Here is a 22720-nt window from a genome sequence, read left to right as displayed (position 1 = left end):
AGTTCCATCGAACCCTACATAGCATGCAGCGATAGCAGCTAAATAGACCTTAATAGTGGAAAAGGATCTACCTTATCTATTAAGTCCAGCAAAAAGCACAAAATATCAGCAACGGAGCACTGACACAATATCAATCTGCGCCCATCACACCACTCCTCAAACACGTGCCACTTACAGTCAAACAGAGACCGCGTAGAAACGGCTCTAGTATTCTGAATAGTGGCGATAACACGAGCAGGAAGTCCAAATGTGTTTAAGTTCGTGGGCCAGGCCCAGAGAGCCACCCTGTCCGCCATCCATGGTGCTTTGGGCCACAATGGCCCATGGCATAAACGAGAGCAGGAGCAACTTCTCTCTGAGCCACTTGATTCCTGGAGCTTTCAGATAGTTCCAGGAAGTTATGTTTTCTCTTTAAATGCTTTATTTCATATTTTTTTATTCATTAAATAGTTTTCGTCTTTAAATGGGTTAAAAGTTCACCTCAGTTAGTCTGTTTAATCTCAGCTCCATGCATTACAAGTAGCTTCCGGGAACTTTTGAGAGCCTCAATGAAGTTGACGCAACTCTCTCTCTCAATGGCTCTGGGCTTACTGTGCCATAAACAAAACGCTATTGGTTGTTTTAAAGGGGGTGGGGTCACTCGATATGTTTCACACTCTCTGCATAGCAGATGAAATTACATAAACATATTAAAATATCCTGTGCATTCCAAGGCATTTCACTGGGACTTTAATGGTCTTAAACCCTGTGCTAATATGCACTGCTTTTGGTAGATTGTGTTGGTCATTATGGGAATGAGATATTGCGTCTGTGTTTTTTAGTAAATCAAACCCTCAGAAATGTCGAAATCCATCAATGTTTTTTTTAAATTACGCTCTTGCGCTGTTTTGCCTTGATTAGTAAGTCTGGCTCTTTGTGTTAAATGGTGAAAATAAATGCTTTGTTAAGGAACTGAATGGTTCTACTGCATTGCTTTGAAGAACCCTTTTAAGCAGCTTTATTTTTCTACACAAGTCAAAGCATATTTGGCGTGCTGTCCGAGGGGAGGGGAGGGCTTCGAGCTTGGAATTTGGCCTGAACCCAAGAGTACTCTCCTCCTGGACAGTGATAGATGTCAGTTGAGAGAGTGAAGTGATGGGGTGGCACAGGGATGGTGCAAAAACTGTCATGGGACAGAGATGAGGGATGGCTATATATACGGTCCATCTCCCACTGATTGGAAGTATTACATGATCATGCCCCTCCTGAACTTTTTTAAAGTCACCACGAAAGCAAAATTAATGTATTTGAATGTAATATTGCAGCGTGCGGTGTATTATAAATTTGTTCAGGTCCTTCTTTTTTATTTAGACTTTGCTGTTGGCATGACTAGGATGCTTTGACCTCTGACAATCGTGCTGAAAACCAGGAATAACCATTTCTACCAGAAAGACTCGAGATGAGAATACTTGACAATAAACATTTATTAGACAACTGATCTGCGACAAGGTGCGAATATGGTCAAGCTATATAGTTCTTTGGCGTAGGCCCCGTCCATAGCTTGGATCCGGAGGCTCAAGAATTCCTGCACTTGCTGCCTGATGATGAAGGCAGGGGCGTAGCCAACCCCTAAGATTGTAGAGGACTTGCCTCTGGAGCAGGGCCTACCCCCAAAGATTTGAAGAAAGAAATGTTTACCCACCAGTTAAAGTTTCTTGAGGTTCCTGAATAACGAGATTAAGATAAAATTGCTAGCAAGACATCAATAGTTAAATCCACCGAACCTTGAGTGCAGCTTGTAATATCGTCATACTCTAGTGAACCTTCATTGTGTGGAGACGAGTCATTGAGAAAAGCCTTGATGGATCTTGACTTAGTGACAGCCTCAAAGTGCCACTTCATGGTGATGAAGGCCTCTATTTACCATAAGCGAAGGGGGCCTCTGTAGACCATAACAGTAACGCGGCCTCGATAGGCCGTACCGTTATGATGGAGGCCTCGATAGTCCATGACTATGATGAAGGCCTTGATAGACCGTAACATTAATGAAGCCTTGATAGTCCATGATGTGATGATGATAGCCTCCATAGGCCATAACATTGAAACAAGCCTCGATAGGCTACAACATGGAGACGGGGGCCTCGATAGACAGTAACAGTACAGTGGCCTCAATAGGCCACATAGAGACAGTCCTTCTGACGAGCCTCAACAGGCCACAGCATTTACATTTAGTCATTTAGCAGACGCCTCTATCCAAAGCGACCCACATAGAGCCAGGGAGCAACAAGCGCCATGTCACACAGGAGCCACAATACATTAGGTGCCAACACAAAGCCACCAGTCTCAACAAAAGCCAGACCACCACCTGTTGAGAGAAAGGGCCAGTGACCCTTTCCTTTTTTTCTTTTTTACGGGACGGAGTCAGGAAGATTGTTCCACCAGGAAGGAGTTGTGAAGCGGAATGAGCGGGAACGCGATTTACTGTCCTTATGAGAAGGCAATACAAGACGCCGCTGGTTTGCTGAACGCAGGGATCTTGATGGGATGTAGGAGTGCAGGAGGGTGTGAAAGTAAGCCGGTGCAGATCCAGTGATAGTCCTGTAGGCAAACATTAGAGACTTGAATCTGATACGGGCTTCGACGGGTAGCCAGTGGAGAGAGATGAAAAAGGGATGTCACATGAGCCCTTTTTGGGCTGTTGGAGAACGAGGCATGCTGCTGCGTTCTGAACCAGCTGGAGCGGTTTAATAGCCTTTGCAGGAAGGAGAGCATTGCAGTAGTCCAACCTTGAGATTACCAGGGTCTGGACAAGGAGTTGTGCCGCATGGTCAGTGAGATAAGGTCTGACCTTTATAAAGTTGAATAAGGCGTATGGACATGACCGTGTTGTCTTTGCAATGTGATAATTAAAGAACAGCTGTTCATCAAATATGACTCCTTGAGGCAAGCTGTAATGCGAGCTCCTACATTGAGACGAAGGCCTCGACAGGCAGCAACATTGAGAGGAGGCCTCGACAGGCTACAACAGTAAGGCGAGACCTCGACAGGCCGCAACATTGAAACAAGCCTCGACAGGCCGCAACATTGAGACAGAGGCCTTGATAGGCCATAACATTGAGACAGAGGCTTAGACAGTGGCCTCGATAGGTCTCGACATTTAGACAGAGGCCTCAATGGACCATGACATTTAGACAGAGGCCTCGATAGACCATGACATTGAGACACAGGCCTTGATAGGCCATGACATTGAGACACAGGCCTCGATAGGCCATGACATTAAGACACAGGCCTCGATAGGCCATGACGTGACACAGGCCTCTATAGGCCATGACATGGAGAAACAGGCCTCGACAGTCCATGACATTAAGACACTACCCTCGATAGGCCGTGACGTTGAGACACAGGCCTTGATTTGCCATGACATTGAGACACAGGCCTAGATAGGCCATGACATTGAGACACAGGCCTCGATAGGCCATGACATTCAGACACAGGCCTTGATAGGCCATGACATTGAGACATAAGCCTTGATAGGCCCTATTTGAGAACATGATCAAATGGTAATGGATGAGAATCAATATGCTACCGCCAGTAAATGTATATATATGCATGAAATGAAAATACCTTGATAGAGACTGATAGAGCTTGCTACGTGTCGAGGATGATTTTGGAGTCAGGTCTTGTGTAGAATTCGATTGTTGAGGAACACCATCTGCCCATCAAAGTGATAGGTGCCTTCGGACCCTGTTGACGAATAGTGTAGCCAATAGAGGACTGCTCAAATTATTCCATGAAGATTTTACTTACGACGGGCCACTACATAGACCACGGCCTTGGTATGCCCTAGCGGCGGTGAAGCCTTGATAGGCCGTAGAGTGAAGAAAGCCTCAATAGCCTGCGATGAGGCGATGAAGGCCCTGATAGGCCATACATGGAGACGAAAGCTTCGATAGGCCGCAACACTAGACCAAGCCGCTGATAGACCATGACACAAAGATGGAGCCTCTATACCTGCATTTGAAAGACTGCAGGGACCAGTAGGAACGTGACTGTAGAATAATGAATGAGAAAACGAGATGCCACCACCACCAGTAGATGCATGAAAACACTTGATAATCATTAAACCCTACCGAAACTCAAGTGCATTTGACATATGTATGAAATGATTCCATTGTGATTTATGGCGAAAAGTCTCATTAAATCCACAGCTGAAGTCCAGCCATGAAGTACTTAGGCTTTAGGTTCAGAGTGTATAGATGCGCTTAGTTGTGCAAAAACGTCATAATGCTTGTATGGAATTGTAACCAGCCGCATTTAATGTATAGGTGCCCTTTCGATGGTTCGTAATCCAATCTTGAAATTCTTCTTCGGTAAGGGATGAAGTTCTGGTTTGGAATTTGTCTTGTTTGACGAAAGATGATTGAATCATGTCCACAAAAGCTATGAAAATGTTTAGAACAAAACAGTATGAGACCATGTAGACTCCTATGAACGGCACTGATGAGAAAGCAAATGTCTGTACAGATTCTGAACATCAAGATGTGTGTCCGCATCGTTTGGCACCGCACAGACTCGTGAGTATGACATTGGACCACCGTGAGGCCGGAGAGCTCTTGTATGCTTTAGAATCACTCTTGCCATGGTGCGAGGTCTTACGGGTGCGATACGGTTGCTGAGCAGTAGACGGAGCGGTTTGTTTGTGTGAAGTGTGCTTGTTTATGCATGACGCAGATAGACGGCAGACTGCCCCTTCACTTGGTTTTAATCTTTTTGTGATTGAAACTCGTTCCCGGCACCATTGAATCCTGCCATAGTATTCCACCAATTACTCCGCACTGTTTAACTGCCATTCAGAGCACGCTTCGCTTTAAAAAGCCATGAGCTTTGAACGATCCATACGTTTCGGAGAGGAGGGGCATAGAGGAGATATGACATGAACTGTAGTGGAAAATACAGCGTTATTTAAATTAGGTCTTGCAACACATTTGCGTTACATCAAAACAAACGATGACATTCATATGACCCCTTTAAATCTCACATCTGCCGGTTCCGGTAAGTTTGATTCCCCCTCTAAAATTGATCGATCTGCGCGGCTGATGTAAACTTTTCTTCGAAAGAAAATGTATGATTGCACACTCCGCGAACATGAATTCAAGGAAAACCGCGGAATATATAGCACTGACCAGCCCAACATTGTAACGTAAAGCGAGGCCTGACGGAGACTAAATTAAGCAAACAGTCCGTATCTTGCTACAAATCTGGTTCATATTTAAACTCAGCAGTTAAATGGCAGGGAAGTATGGCCGATTTCCTCCGATCGAACAACATGACATGATTAATGCTAAAACGCTATGACATTTTGGAAAAGAGTTCGTAGACTGGGATCAGTTGTCATGTTCGTTACACTGACCATTGTTGATCGGGTCTTGTACGCTTAAATCAGTTCGAAATTGGTGGTAACTTTAAGGAACAAGCGCTGCATAGAAGTTGTTCATATTCATTTACTTCAAACCTTTAACATGAACACATCTCGGAGTTTACGTGCTGGATGTAGCGCTTTTTGACTTCCCAGCACGGCTGTTGAACGAAACGCCTGCAATGACTGTATGAGAGTTGAGTGACGGAATCTATTAAACAACCCAGACGTACTGGAAAAGCAAGTCATATATGAGCTGAAAAGGTTGCAGTCGAGTAATCCTAGCATGGTAAGCAAATAGCCGTGTAGTCATGATTATCCTCTGTACCGTCCTTGATCACGACTGGTCGAAGCGCGTGAATATCGGCTGCTACAACTGCGAACGCAAACAAAGGGTAAGAGGCGATCTTATATACTCCAAGTGTTAGGTGATGATTGGACATTGGTCTATACGTGTTAAGTGACGTGAGATTGAGTCTTCCCGGCAGAACTTGCGCTGAAGCTTACATATCACTATCAGTGAATTTGTGATTCTATAGTATCACGATCAGTGGCGGAGCTAGAGTTTTTCACATGGGGTGTCCTGGGGGTGGCCATGGCAACTTCAGGGAGCCCATAGACCATGATAGAAAGTCAGTGTGTAATAGTGATGTGCGGATGGCGGTTAAATCCGCGGGCGCTGCGGATGATCCGCAGGACGGGTGTGTCGGGTAATAAAAAAATACATTCTGATTAATTGCGGGTGGATGATATCATATACAATATTAATAAAATTTCTCAAAAAATATGAATTTGTTAATTTGTGCTAATTTGCCGTAATTTAAAAGAAATGCGCGCGTGGTGACGATAGAGGGCGGTCTATATGTCAGAGAAAATTATACATGCGGGCGGGTGGCGGGTGGATAATATATTTGAAGCAGCGGATGCGGGTGACATTTTAGCTTATCTGCGCATCTCTAGGTGTAACCCTAACCTGGCATCAAAAGAGAAATAATAATTTACTTAACCTGGTGTTTGTAATGGATTTGGCTTAAAAATTTTAAATAATGAAAAATGATTCACATACTATGAATTGTCAGAGTCTCTATCTCGTAACACACAACTAGATTCATTACAGGGAGTAGCTTAGCTGTATTTTATTAGCCCTTTATGATATGTAAACAGGCTATTTGCCTGAGGTAATCTTTTGAGTATCACGACCAGATAAATAGCTTAAGAATTTCAAAGTTGGCTTAACATTTAAACACCGTGCTGCGAGCGGCACCGGACGCTTTTTCAGCAAGTGGTGAAATGAGATGTCAATCATCATTAAACTGCCCAATAAAATTTGAGGTGGCACTCGGGGTGGCCACCCAGGACACCCCTCTGGCTCCGCCTCTGATCCCGAGTACCCAAGTAAATAACAATCCAATTTTAATCTGGACATTTGAGCATGAGAATGAACTCAGGGTGGAATATGGTATACATGTGTATTGGATGGAAAAGTTTTCATGCTGGATATATTACATGTCTGTTCTTTTCGACACAATCCAGTCCATTTCCTGCCTTTACTTCCAGTAAAAAGCCTCAATCTTCACATGGGGTTTGACGTGTGCATGTGTCAGCTTCCTGTAACTCTGCCTGGACGTCATCTGTGGTGTTTTCTGACTGAAGTGCTTTCCATGAGACCTCTAAAACACTCTGAGGCGTTTACTTCATGTGAATATTTCATCACTCAAATCAAAGAAACATCCTAATGCATCTGGATGGTGTCAGTCCCGGCCCATACTGAGAATCTACTGTAGACCAGGAGCATGATGGATGATGGTCGCTCGATCTGTAGGTTTGTCAGCAGTCAGTATTAAAGTAATGACCTTTTCATTGCTTAAGTAAATGAACCGAAGCACATTTCATCTGAGGAGCTCCAGTGTTGTTTGGAAACGTTCAATGATGTATGCTTGAGGAAAGCAATTTAGCCGTGTTAATCTTTTATTTCAAATAGCTTTTCAGAAACGATTTGCTCAACGTGAGAAAAGCAGCCGCAGGCCGTCTCCATATCTAGTTAATGCCAAGAGAATGTCAACATTATTTTTAAATGGCACCAAATGTTTTAGAAATGATCGTGGCTGTTACGTTATTAGAAAAAAAACTCTAAATCAATACTTAATAACAAAATTCGCTCTATATATTCAGATATACAATCTTTCAAAGTTAACTTTGCAAATAGAAAGGTGCAAAGTGCCACATTCTGAGAATATTCTTTAGCTTCCGACTACAGAAATATTTCATTGAAAGACCAGGTAAAAGGACAAGTAAGCATCTCCATCGTTGTCTTTAAATCCTTTCAGAAGGAAAAGAATTAAATATTTTTTAATTGGGTCAGAAAAAAAGACTTTAAATGTCATTTCGCTTCTTGACTAAAGATGCTGTTTTAATGTTGTTAAGATATTTTGCTAAAAAAACAAGACAAAAAATATTATGCTTACAGTCCCTTTGAACTCCGTATGATGCTTTTCCAAGTGAAACGGAATATGGAACAATTAAGGGTGTGGCCTGTGATTTCCACTGTGAAGTGACTGGATATAGAAAAGAGGGCATTTCATTTTGAAGTGGATGTGCAGGAGTTAAAGGAACACTGCACTGTTTTTGGAAATAGGATAATTCTCCAACTCCCCCAGAGTTAATAAATTGAATTTGACTGTTTTGGAAGACCCAATCTCCTGGTCTGGTGATAGTTCTTTTCGCATAGCTATCGCCAGACCCAAATCATTGAATCCAATTAGACCAGTAGCATCGAGTTAAAAAATGACCAAAGAATTTCAATATTTTTCCTATTTAAAACTTGACTCTTCGGTACTTATATCATGTGCTACAACCGGAGGAAAATGAAAAGTTGAGATTTTCTATATGATATGATTAGGAACTATACTCCCATTCTGGTGTAATATCAAGGAAGTTTGCTGCCGTAACATGGCCGCAGCAGGCGCAGTGATATCACACAGCGCATTTTCACATGCCACATTTCCACATGCGCTGCGTGGTATCATTTGCCGAACGAGATGCTACTGATCTTATTGGATTCAATGATCTATGCTAAACTATGCTAAAAATGCTATCGCCAGACCCGGAGATCGGCTGAATAGATTCCAAAACGATAAAACTGGATTGGAGTTTTGAGGGTTGGAGAGTGTTCCCTTAACAGACATTCTGCCCGAGCCTTCAAACTGATGTCATCATCAGGGCCAGATTAACACTGTGCTGTACCCTGAGCAACAATGTTCAAGTACCCCATCATTAAGACCCCAGGATCAACATAATCTGGCAAAATACAGAATAATTAGTTCTGTATTACTGTATTAATACAGTAAATAAACTCAATATTACAATAACTAACTGTCATCACAAGCATTTTGATGTACAGATGTGCAAATGCTCATATAACTACTAATGCACCACTATGTTCTCTTGTCAAGGCTACTCATTTATGATGTTATGAAAACAAAACGCATCGGCATCAGTATAATCTGGCAAAATTGACCCACTGCATAGAGAGTGAAGGAAGTGTCCTCCATTTTCACAAATAAATAAATAAGCAACCACTTTCAAAGAATCCAGTATTTATTTGACAACACCTACTCCCAGCACAAATGTATTGAATTGATAGAGCCATCACAGAGGAAGTCCACAGACAAGACACAAACAAAAATCCATAATCTCCTAGAATCAAGTAGCATTTTGGTCCTCATCTTATTTTTAAACAGAAATCACCCTGTCACCTCAATTCAACAGGACAATCAAGTTATAGTGCAATATAAACATTTTGAAATCTGCTGTTTTCTCTCAACGACAATAAACAATTTACAGCATTTTCATGGATCCACAAGGAAAAAATAAATAAAATGCAGTATCATCTGCTCCTAAACTCATTTTAACTTGTCTTAAAACAGAAAACAGCCCGTCACATCACAGTTCAACAAGACAGGCAAGGGTTAAACATTTCAGCGCAAGATAAACATTTGGAAATCTGTAAATCTCTCAATTAGACAAGACAAAAAGAAATGCTAAATATTCTGGCAAAATACACAATTTTAATCCTAAATAATGGGGAAGAGCATGTTTAAATTAGAAATGCTTGATTTCATTTGGCAAACACATCTTACACTGGCATGTTTCTGGACTTTGAATGTGCAATCTGGTGTAAGAGAGGAAGTGCCGAGAGCCGTGTCTGTGTTACAGGGGCTGCTCACAGACTCGACAAAGCGGTTCAGATGGCGGTGAGCCTCGAGACTCATCACCGCTTCCCTCAACGGTCGCACTCACAGCAGAATCCGGGCCGTCGGTTGAAGATGCTGCCGGGGACTCTTCGCTCTCAGGGCTGTGAACATTAGCTAGCATCGGCAGCGAAGAAATGTCCTGGCTAGCAGAGCTGTCCTCTTTGACGGATGCTGCCTTGGCAGACATGGGCAACAGTTGCTAACGTTTACTAGTGTGAAGAAATTCCCTATTTTCAGTATATATTTAAAATTTTCTGCATTCCTGATATCCTTCTGCTTTTTTAATTTCCATTTAGGAAACTTAGTTCCTCCATGTTTGCATTTTTTTTGTTGTGTTCTGCTTGCAGTCACGCGACCAGCACGTCTATTGGCGTCACCGCCCTGGACCCTTTAGAGGTTGTGGGCCCCAGGGCAATTGCCCAGTTGCCCATATGGTTAATCCGGCCTCGGTCATAGATGAATCTCCTCTGGAGGGCGGAAGTGTGTTTTGAGATTTTGGTTAAAGATCATGCATTTTAAAAACACGATAAATTGTTTATAGTAAACACTGACATATTCCATACCAAAAGTAAGAATTGTCATTTTTAACTGTGTATTATCACTCAGCGAGAGATTCAGTGAGATGACTTTCTGAGTTGGAGTAATAAGACAGTAATAAGATTAATGGTGACTCCTGCTTGTGTGAGTTTTGTGTCCGGGCTGATCTCTCAGTAACAGGGTTGACTTGAGCAGTGTGGGAACAGCGAGGGACTCCTACAGAACTGAATAATCACTTTCTTGGCACACAGCGTCCCACTGCAGCTAAATGTCCAATTACAGTCCACAACTTCAATCCATTCCCTGAAAGCACCTTGCACACTAACAGCCTGCCTTTAAATAATGCATTCATTTAGCTGACGTACAGATTTTTTCTGTGCTGCTATAACAAGATGAACATCAGGCTTATGTTCTGTATAAATACATTCACACATTCTTACTTGTTTTTACTCGGGACAGTATATCTGCATCTCTTGTTTGTTCAAATGTGTCACAATATATGAGTGACAAGAATCACTGTGACATTAATAAAAATCATGATTATGGATATTGTGTTAATACTACACGTGAGACCATATTGTCAATGATCCAGCACCAGCCAGGATCACCAGCTGCCAATGGTTACAAACTCTCAATTTCTCTCTTTCAATCCTTGTCTTGTGTGTGATTGAGTGTAGCAAAATAGAAAACACAAAATTATCAACTCATTTGTCAGGTTCCATTACATTTTTTTATAGATCATATCAATATTGATATCATGGTGTTTTGCCTAAGATAAGCATGTCGTGAAAATCTCATATCATGACAGCTATAATTCACATGCATCAGTGTGTACTGATCCTGCAAACACGGTATTTGCTTTTGGTTATAGAAGGATTCATTTGGCTTGTTAAGGACCCTTAGTGAAAGGACTCGAACCTTGTGCTTGTGGATATGCTATTTTTCTTAGCAGAAACTTGTGAAGTAATAACAAACCATATGCTGACTGTACGCTACAATACATTCTTTTTATGCATTGCTGTATTCTGCTTGATTTTCCTTTTCAGTTTCTTTTATGTTTTAGTTCATAAATAAGTTTGTTTGTAGGATACTTTACACACCGCATAATGTTTTTAAAAAAAAGCACAGCATATAATGTAAGTGTATACAAAATCTTAAATAACTAACTACAACCAAGTGCACCAATGGGAGGAGTTTAGACTAATGCACTACAACAATATTTTTAAGAAGCTTTCTTTATTTAAACGACTAAATTGCAGGTTGTCTAGCAAAGGCAAAAATTGATTTAATATTATTATTAGCCCACCCTGTAAACTCATAAAACTTTTGTTTTTTTGCATTCTGAAATCTTAGCCCCCCACAAGAAAAACTTCCTGGCGCCCCTGCTTCACTGTTAATGACATTAGTGACTAATATCAAGTTAGCAAAGTATAGAAACAATGATGCTTTATTGTTCAGGACAGTGATATTGAGTTACATTATAGAGCAGTGTGTGTGTGTGTGGCACTGGTTAATGATGCCGTACAGTGGATAATGGAGTGGCTCTGCTGTTGTTCTGCAGTTGGAGGGTCTCAATTGGACCTTGTCCCGCCCTACATCTCTTCTCTTTTCATCAGCAGGAATGCCTGCGTTTGCTAAACGAGAGTCTGATTAGTTCCTACAGACTGAGAGCTTTTCTCCACGGCTCTGTTCTCCTCCCTCCCCGAGCCTCTGCTCCATTCTCCAGCCCTCGCTGCTTTTGTTCACTTGTGGGAAACAGAGTTCTCTAAGCCTTTATTCAGAACAGAGCTGGAACCCAATCAAACACAGAGAGAGAGAGAGAGAGAGAGAGAGAGAGAGACCTTGTGATGACTGGCATGTGAAACGGAGAACACAAATGAGATCTCTATTAATTCTTTCTCATAGACAACAATGACGATTCATGGACATCGAGTGGAGATTTTTTTAGAATTTTTGTAGGTTTTCCTGATGAATGGTAAAAAAAATAAAAAAATAACCCTTTATCTCAACAGGTAGTGGTCTAGCTTTTGTTGAAACCAGTAACTTTGCATTGGCACTTTGTTTTGGTCCTGTAAGACATATTGCTTATTGCTCCTTAACTCTTTGTAAGTCGCTTTGGATAAAAGACACTTGAAGTCAGCATGCTTGGCTAGTATTCAGAATGTGTTTTATTTTCACGAGAAACAGGTTTGTAAAGCATGTGGTCTCGACTGTAAATGATGACACCTGGTTAAAGGGGAGGGTCTGAAAACTTTAATGGCTTTGTGTAAATAGAAGTCATTTCCGAGATGCCGCAAGCTATTACATTTTGACGAAAGATTATTAAAATAAACATTTTTCTTCTCTCCAGCGCACCAATGAGTCCATCACTCTGGAGAAGTAAATGACAAATGCTTTGATTTCTACATGTATGATATAAATGCATAAACTGATGGTTCTTTGCATTTAGAAATCTTTTGCCCCCAAAGATCAGAGTCCAGCTGAGGGTCACAGCTGTGTCCTTTCATATGATGACCCTCCAAACAGTGAAAACACCCTTCTGCTTTGAGCCAAACCTCCCCGTGAGCAGCAGATCTGATGTGTTTTCAGAGCGGAAATAAACTTTTCATTCATAAACTTCAGATCGGGCCGTACATGATGATGAAGAGCATTCAGGGCCGTTTATGGCTGCTAGTCTCTTCAGCTGGTAGGCGAGGCAAACGGTCTGGCACGTCTTCCCGGCCGGCAGTACGCCAGCCTGTGCCAGTGAGAAAAGAAGGTTCTTTTCCATAATCTGTCAGGGTCAGGCCTCGTAGACCCAACAATGCCCGTATACATCAAACCGCGGAAAGCAAACATGCAGCGTGCAGGGCAGCGGACACTCTTACAATCCATCCCTCATCAAGCCCTGTGTGTGTGCGTGGGTGAGTCCGACCCGGTGAGGTTGTTAGGATGCCAAAAGGTTTGGATTTTCCCAGGATTGTCGTGCAGTTTCGGTGTGAGAGTTTGTGTGCAGGAAGGAATCTGCCCTCTTTCATTAACGCTCAAAGGAAAACTGTGAAATCCGTTCTGAACCGCAGCGGAGGACAGACAGAAGAGAAGAGGAGCCCAAAACCGACCCGGCTCGACCCGACCCGACTTACTGGAGGCTTTTCAGAGTTCTGAGAGCTAGAGAGTGACATCATTCTCTCCAACGTCCGAAACAAAGATGCCGAAAAAACACTCACGACACCACGACCCCAACATATGTGCTGAATTTACACCAGGGCTAGCTAATCCATTCGTCTGTGTAGTGTTCCTGAAATTATCCTGCGCTCCTTCACCAAACGGATCTGTACTTGTACTCTGAAGAATTTGTTCCCTCTCTTGGTTGCCATGCAACGCAGTTTATTGCTGGGGAGGCGTTCGGCTGAGAGGAAATGTGGCTTTCCAGCATGTTATTACTATACAAAAGAAAATACTGTGCCATGGTACACTGATGGGATGTTCGGTGGTAATAGCAGGGAATTTTCAGACAGACTAGATGTAGTATTAACTGAATAATATATTCATGTGCCATAGTATCTATATGATACTCCTTAAAGGGGTCCAATGACACGGCTAAAAGGAATATTATGGTTTGTTTTTGATGTAGTGTGAAGTGTATACACAATTTATGGGAAAAAAAACGCTGTATTTTCCACATAACGTACATGTTTGCATCTCCTCTTTGCTCCGCCTCTCTGAAACACACAGATTTTTACCAAGCTCGTCGCTCAAAAGCGTGGTGAGCTATGATTGGCCAGTTGGTTAGTGCGCAGTGATTGGTCGAATACTAGTCGTTTCACGAAAATGTAACGCCTCTTACAATATTCGGACGATCAGCTTCCAAAGCAATCGTACTGACAGGTGATCAAATGTCATCGGTACTTCCTTATATCAATTCAAGGCCGAATCTGATACGGAAAATGAAGACGATCAAGCCGACATATCAACTTTGCCATCACGACTTGAGCATGATGTAACGCATTGGTAAGGTTTTTTTTTTAAATATGATGTTAAACAGTTAAAAACTATATCTTACTGTTTTACCTTTTATATAGCAATCACTTTTAGATAGAATGCATCTTTGGTTTCAACACTTTAATTTTTGCAATTTTGCGTGTCTAATGCATGGATGGGCAACTTATAACACAACAAAGACACAGAAAAACACTTATATTCAAGCCATATGACCCCTTTAAAAAATTGTCATATCACAGTACTGCTGTAGTTGTCACTGTAGAGAGTTTGACTGCATGTTGACAAACCAACCATTTGAAACCAAACACACTCTAAACTCTCACTAATAATCCCATGAAGACATCTGAGTTATTATGGTTGGATTTTAATGTTAACTTAGTTTTATCAATATTTTTTTAGCTTTTTTTAGAGCTTTAGTTTTTATGTTAATTTTACTTAAAGTTTAAGCAATTTTGGTATACTCTTTCGTCATTGTATATTTTTTTTATGTTGCTATATAAGATTAATTAATATTAGTTTTATTTGAGTTTTTTTAGTTTTATTTATAGCACAGTGAAATGTGCTGCAGGTGATCATCTGACCCTAACCCACAAACTATATCATAGTCTGCCTCTGTAATGTATGCCCCCTTCGTTTTATCATCTAGCAAGTAATCAAAGCAAAAATATTTTGGCACATGATGATTTTTGGATTGAGCCTGCGCAGACATATAGCTGACTTACAGATGTATGACTGACATTACAATATGAATACAGTTTGCATTCAAATATTCCTAAAGAGAAACTGTCTGCCCACTCACCGCTGAACTACATCACCAATAATCCTTTGCACCCTTCATACTGTTTGATTACACCCACACCTAATGCACATCTACAGACTCTATAAAGACTCTTCCATTACATTCACTATTTGTCCGATGTTATTTGTTTATGTGTCATGTGTGTATGGTTTCGTGCACACCCCTGTGCATCATCATCTTGGATTGTATTAAAGTCTTCTATTGGATTATCTTTGTCTCTCGAGCCTCCTTCTGCAAGCACCGTTACACACACAGTATTATTATGATGTATATTATTTGTGTGCATGTAAAAACATGCATGTAAAACATGTGAAAAGGTTGAACTATTGGCTGTCAGATTGATCAGTCAGTCTGAAGGGATGTAGCCTATGTAATGTTCATAGTAATAGTAATGTTCTGTCAGTAAATCAGTAATGGACTTCATTCTGTACACTGTTCTTTTATAATGAAATGCATCTCTTAACAGAAGTCAAATGCTTTATTTATTGACTTCATTGAGGAAGAGAGAGAGTTGTGTGACTAAACTGGGATATTTAGAATGACATTTTCTGTGTGGTTGAAGGTATTTTTAGTGTAAATGTGGGCAGACTGAAGGGTTGTAGAGTTGAGAATGTGTGGTAGTGTTTAGACTCCTGTGAAACATCTTTGAAGTGATCAGAGGAACTGAACTCTTAGTTTGTTCATCTCTCTCTCTCTCTCTTATCTGTCAGGATGTGCTTGAGCTGCAGGAATTAAGAAGCTTTACCCACCACACGATCTGACCGCAAAAGGTCAGTTTTGCAAATTGGGTTCATTAATCTTTAAGAGTACAGCAACTTCTTCATCCACGCATGCAGATTAAAGTGAATCACATGCTCAGAAAGATTAGTCTGCCGGGAATTTTCCTCTAGAGGATAAAAACTCCAGAAAGCTGGAAGAAAATGTTCAGACACACTAAAGAATAAAACAGCAACTAATGCTTTCTGGTGTCTGTCTGGGCTACAGGACGGGCCAAAGATTGTTGGCATTCATCTGCTGGGAAATGACAATTATTCTCTGAGGATCTCGAGTGCTTATGGCCAGCTATTCCTTCTGATGAACCGGTTGACATTTCTCGTTTGTTTGTTTTTTTACTGGACAGGACCTCTGGATAACGGACGCTTTCAGCCATGTTCTCCATCATCCAGCCCTGAATGAGATGAACTCTCATCTATTGCACTTTCTGAAGGTAAGAGGCTTTAAATTCTCTATATCACAGCCACTAGACACCATAATGGAACATGGTCCTGAAAAAATATCCCCACAGGAATATATTGTTGCTCTTTCATAGCACAAGAGACCGTATGATATGAAACTCTCTAGAAGAGATCAAGCAAATGCAATAGATCACTTCTGACATACAGTAAGAGTACTACTCCATTAAATAAAGGTGAATCAAGATATTTATACTGTAGATCATTTGCTCATGGAGGAATCTCAAATGATTCTTGATGTTTTTGGTCAATTATTGAGGTCTTTCTCAAAACATCAGAGCGGGTGTGAGATTATGTTGGGTTATGTTCTCGAGAGAAACATCTGAGAACTTGTATTCTTCAACAAATGTCACTTGTTCACCACTCGATATCAACACTGTCTATGAAAATAAAGTTTCAAGATATGAAAGATTTCCTTCAGGTGGTAGAAGTAATGTAACCTTTCTCAGTAAGATGACTATACCTCTGCTGCTTTCCAGACCCAGTTAGCCTATATATATATATACTGTATATAAAGAGACATTTTCTGTTAAATGCTTTGGTAAGCTGCATTGAAAGGTTGGTTAAAGTAGTTGCAAACCAAAGTTTCAAAGTAGTGAAATCGTGTCTAAAACTTGCAGCAGGATTTTCTTTCTTCGGGAGAACGTGTGAAGAAATGGTTTGTGGACCTGCAGTATTTTGAGTGTGTAGAAGAGTTTCACAGCAGATGGGTCAGCTGTCCTTTCACCCATAATAATAGTATCATTAAAGATTCATGATTCATCAGAAACTCATCAACCTATCTGTGTGTCTCTTTCACCTCCAGTAACCCAGTCAGATGTCCAGGGTACAGCCAGTTTAACAGCTCAACACATCAGACAGACTCTAAATTATAATCACATCACATTCATGTACAAAAGGTGTGCTATTAATATGCTTTTATTAAAGTAAAATTTAGCATTTATCGTTTCAATATACTTTTCAGAAATAAACTTCAAATGACAATGAAGTATATTCAATTAATACTGACAGGAAAGGATTTGGTCTAAATAAGTTCTCAGTCTTTAGATGGCTATATACCTATATTATATAAAGGTACAATGACATATTTGAAGTGTGCTTGACTTGTAGTTGTGTTGACTCTTTTGATTGTCCATTAAAACATCTTGTCACATAGTTTGACATGCTTTCGTACTTCTCAAGTTTATAGAGTAAGTTCAGCTTCAGTGTGGAATATTTGCAGTATAAACACTACTAAACTAGTCGTTTACTCTGAATATACAGTATGTCAGACTGTGCTTTCATCGACTAAAAATGTGCTACAAGTATTGAACTAGTAAACTATATATACCTGGACAATCCCTTCTTACACGGCTCGTTGGAATGCTTGATTCTGATTGGCCAGTCGCCAGATTTGCAGGTTTGTTATTCCCAGATATCATCCTCCCAAAACTAATAACACACGGTAACACGGACAAATTATAAATTATAAATTTTTGGACAAATTAAATTTAATAAATATATGACATTATATTTACAAATAAACCAAATGCCTTTCCTGACGGCGAGTCTTGTCAAAAGTAAACAGCTTTTCCTCACGGACGGTGTGTATTCAGTAAATATGAGCTATATTTCAAATTGACATTTCATGTCCATTTTTTTCTCATGTGGCAAGTACAGTAGCCGTGTAATAACTGAAATAATGTACAATGAGCCAACTGTTATCGCGAAATAAACCCCTTCAGTGTGATACAAGACCTGATCTTATTTCTGCTGGTCTTTCACCTGTAATAATGTGTGATATGAAGTCGTAATGATTACTCTGTGTAGCACGCTTTGTACTTCTATAGATACGCGAGCAATATTAGCGTAAACATGACCTCTTTTTTTTGTAAATGAAGCTAAAATGAAGCATCTATAATTCCCCAAGGTCAGCTCTATAAATAGCAATTAACAGTATTCTCTTAACAGATCGGTACATGATCGTGGTAAAATGATGACGAAGAGCGTCTGGAGTAATGATGTGTATACTCAGTAAAGTTTTTCAGATACAACCCCACCTGTAAGTTGCTTTGGATAAAAGTGTCTGCTAGATGACTAAATGACAACCTTCACCTCAATCACATGAAAACGACACTATCGGTGGGCAATGTTCACTCTCAGGAAATCACACACACACACTTCTGTGTTGTAAAAAGAGAACCCGGCCTGTGTAAACCTCCATCAGACGTGTCAGAACACGATCGGTCCGACAGCTGCACTCGTTCCCAACAGCTTCATATTTAATAACGTGTAATTTGCTTCAGCACGCCGGTGGCAATCACAGACGCATTGGAGTCACTTCACAGGGTGGTGATGCTCATCACAAAGGAGCAATTTTAGAAAACATTTATTGGTCATCGACAAACCCCTCGGACCGCCTCTGTAATCTAGAGAGCGTGAAAGCGAGATGGCGCTGGCGGTTTGACGCTCGGGTGGGTCGCCCTGCTGAATACAGCTGTCCACTGCAGCAAATTTTATATTTCATTTCTGGCTGCATTAATGATGAGATCTCGGGTCATTACAGCCGCTAACAGTGGAACATTAATGCTGAATTATCGGCTCGCTGAGCAGAACCGCACAGAGCCGAGCCGGTGACCAGAGCAGCTCATTTGAACCTTTACTGAGAAACTAAACTTAAAACAGCTTTTTCACTCTTTGAGTGATGACATGTTGGGAGCATGTGTGATTTGTGTCCATCAGTCCTGAGAGTTGTAATGGAACACGCCACAGATTAAAGGACTTTCATTGTGTAAATGCTCCAAAGTGTATCATCAGTTCTCCTTAACTATAGAAAAAAAGAGACTAAATATCAGAATATGAATCTGGATCTTCCATAAACATCCACACAGTGCCACTGTTCAAACACACACACTACTGTAATCCGAATAAAACCCTTTATAATCTATGAGATATCAGACTCAGAAGTGCCATCATTGACTGGCGTTTTAAACCCATGTGAAATTCTTTCTTCTTTGAGGTATAAATCTAGAAATCTGGCCACATTATTTAAATGCCTACATGTTAAAGTAGATAGAGTTTCCATTTACTTTTGTCTAGATTTTTTGAAAAAACAATCAAACAAATAATCAAAATACATTAACATGAAAAGTACAATGACCTTTGATATCTAAGTCAATGAGGTAAGCAAACTAAACTTTAATTCAAGGTGTTTTCTCACCTTATTAACAGGTTTTTTTTGTCTTGAAGCAAGATTTGATATCTTCGGTCATTTTGCCTCCGAAGTACATCTCAAGTATTGGTCCTGGAAAACAAGACAAAATGTGTATCGTATAAGAGCAGAATATTGTACACACGTTAAGAAGAGCAGAAGTGTGATTCATCCGTCTAACACATGAAGTGGTGTTTACATTAGCCTGTTGTCATTGGAAGACTGGCGTTTTAAAATGTGTTATTTACATGCTCCTTGCGAGGCTGGTCATTGTTGCCTTCAGGTAGCGTAATGCCTCATGTGACCGGGGCTTAACAAATCAGGAAGCAAACGCAGCGATACAGATGAGGCGATCAGTGAGCCAATGTGGGCAACCACGCCTGCACATTCGGAAGTCTCAGTTTTCGTCTGTTTACACACAAATGCAACCACCGGAGATTTCAAACTGCAGCGTTCCCAAAAGTTTCTTGGGTCGAACTCTTGGGATTAGTGTTAACGCCAGGCGTAACCGTTCTGTGTTTTTATAGGGAAACGCACTTGTATTAACGCTGTCTGAGAGTACAGGACGGCTTCATGTCACAGAGAGGACTGCTGAAAGACACCAAGGACAGAATCATGAATATAAACACACACAATCCACGTTTACCTTCATGCAAGTGAACTAGTGTCAAAAATACACGTGTAGTTTGAGTGGTATTTGCCTTTATCTTGTGTAGTTTTGTTTAGGATTTCAGGGCTGTCACACAATCTCTCCATGATGGCATCAGTTGGGTTTGCCAATTGACAAATTAATTTATGCCAAAACAGAGTAGATATAGGAGGAGTTGTCTTTCATTTGAAATAGTGATAAGCATGTAAAGTCTGCATGATAATGTGCTGGTTTGCTGAATATTGTTTTCTCTGTTATGATCCATTAGGAAAGAAGATCGCCTCAGAAAACAATTAAAATACCTAAAGTCTCCAGAAACACTTGAGTTCAGCTCTATAGGAAACATTTCAAAAGAGAACCATATGTAACACAAAGACCTTACACGTCCCATTTGTGTTTAAAAGAAAACATTCAACTTTAAGTCTCATTCTGACATCAATAACATGTGACACACTGAACTCAAGGTGCTCAGGACACATTTGGTAAACTTCCTCAGTTTTATGACCTTAAATTCCTCTCAGCTCTCTGAAACCTTTTGTGAACTCACATTAAAGCACATAGCCATTAAGATGACCATAGTTTAGCGTGACTGTGGACCGACAGAGATCCCAGCGGGTGTGCAGAGGGTCACGTGGGTCCAACCTCACAATGTTGTTCAGGGTCAGTCAGTGTTGGCATGACGGCGTCGGTTCAGCAGCAGGAGATCTATTATAACCCTCAGATTGTAAATACACACAGGGGTTACTACTCTGTGCTATAACAAAGACGGAAACTACTCATTAAAAAAAAATTCACAAGCTGATTTAAAACCATTAACACAAAACTAGTCAAAAGTGTTGAGATGGGAAATGAAGTAGAATAATAGCGAGTGAATATAGACAGAGAGTAGTAGAAACTAAACTCAGCAGGACAGCGGTAATACATCACAGACACATCAGTATCAACACAACAAAATCAAATAAAACAATGTTAGAGGAAACACTCATGTTTACATTGGCCTTATTTTCTTACATCACAATGAGTTTGAATGAGGTTTAATAATATACCCATGATATATCGACAAATACACACAACATATTGACAGTGTTCTGCAGAAGAAAGAACATCATGCAGGTATGAAATGCCATGAGACATTTTCAGCTGAACTCGTCCCTGTAGTTTAACAACAGCAGTGAGTGTGTGTACATGCGTGTTATATGGATCTGTGTTGTATTAGTGAGGTGCATGCTTAAGTCTAATGAAAGATTCATCTCAACTCACTTTGATTGTCACATCACCACATATGGTGAGTGAAAGTCTTGGGTGTGTACTCACTCTGACGCAGGTGTGTGTGTGGGCGCGCGTGTGTGTGTGCGTGCTGCAGTGATGTCATGCCTTCATTTCACCCTTTAAATCAAGAATACAACAAAAGCCTGTGAGTGGATGAACACACCTCCTGTTGTTCTGCATATGTTCAGATGCTTTTCAAAGCATTTAACGTCCATGTGTGTTTATACCGATCAAACGTGGACAGATGAAGAGTGACAGAAAGACTGATCCTGTGTGTCCGAGTCAACTTTGATCAGATCAGACTGACAGCACAAATAAATCAGACAAACCTGCAGCCTTTAAACTGAACTCTAACACACACTCCACCACTGATCTCTATACCACACACACGCACACACAAACTATACCACACACACACACGCAGACACTCCACCACTAATCACTTTACCACACACACTCCACAACTTCCCTCTGTATCACACGCACATGTACAGTTATGTACAGCCGTGGAAAAAATGAAGAGAGCATTCCAAAAGTTCATTTTTGAATCATCATTTCTAGATGTATTGTGGTCATTTCAGACCAGTGTCTGTTGATGTTCAACAAAGTCAAACCTCAAGAGTGACATAAAGTCAGTGACAAGACAGATGAAAACTGTGATCAAAATCAAGGTTATCACAGAAGAAAAGAATTGTAAAATGTTCCTAAACACAAGTATAAATATGACTGTTGTATTGCTTAAAAAGTGAATCTGAACTTGTGAATATGAATACAGTTTTCATTTTTTCTTAATATTTTATTTGACATTTGATACAAATATTGTTTATAGTTCACAGAATAAAATAATAATGATCATTTTATATAAACGCATCTATAAATAGCAAAACTTGAAAATCAGAAAAAAGGTCTGTGAAATAGTCTGACATTTTTTTTCTGTTTTCGGAGCTAGTTCATAACAAATAAACATAAATCCATAATTGAGCAAGTCATAACAAGTCTCTTTATCTTAGCTCCATTCACAAGAGGAAGAGTATAATAATGATTCAGATGCGGCGCTGTCGGGTACAGTTTTGCGAGAGTTGGATGTCATTTGACTTGAACACAAGTACAGATAAATTCATACAGTCATTTTATTGTTCAAACAGAGATGATGACAGAGAGGTAAATGTTACAGATTACAGATGTTTTCTGTCATAACTCATAGAGCCTTAGACAGGTGCAGAAAGCCTTTTAGACAAGCTGAGTTTGCCTCTGTCCCTTTAAGACTGTGATTGGCTGATCTCTCTACATCTGACGGGAGTCACAAGATAACAAGTTTGGTGTCAGGCACAAGTCACACACATTCAGCAAACAATCCCGTCTGAATATACACCAGAGTGCTGTGTGCTGCACACATCTGTTGAACTGCGATGTGT

General features: G+C 40.5%; 2 long non-coding RNA genes across 2 annotated transcripts in view; one reads left to right on the top strand and one right to left on the bottom strand.

Moving 5' to 3' along the window:
* Positions 1-22720, top strand: part of LOC130435253 (uncharacterized) — a 44355-nt gene that overhangs the window by 18972 nt on the left and 2663 nt on the right. Inside the window, exon 2 of the long non-coding RNA XR_008908797.1 lies at positions 16086-16172. This is a non-coding gene — a long non-coding RNA (uncharacterized LOC130435253). The remainder of the gene's footprint in view (positions 1-16085; positions 16173-22720) is intronic.
* LOC130435252 (uncharacterized) lies at positions 17225-21222 on the bottom strand. Its single transcript, XR_008908796.1, has 3 exons — positions 19636-21222; positions 19397-19480; positions 17225-19003 (listed from the first exon to the last, which is right to left on the bottom strand). It is a non-coding gene; the product is annotated as an uncharacterized LOC130435252 (long non-coding RNA).

Source organism: Triplophysa dalaica, chromosome 14 (assembly GCF_015846415.1).
Source record: "Triplophysa dalaica isolate WHDGS20190420 chromosome 14, ASM1584641v1, whole genome shotgun sequence".
Classification (NCBI taxonomy): Eukaryota; Metazoa; Chordata; class Actinopteri; order Cypriniformes; family Nemacheilidae; genus Triplophysa; species Triplophysa dalaica.
The sequence above is the reverse complement of the archived record's forward strand: the minus strand, read 5'-3'. Positions and strand labels throughout refer to the sequence as shown.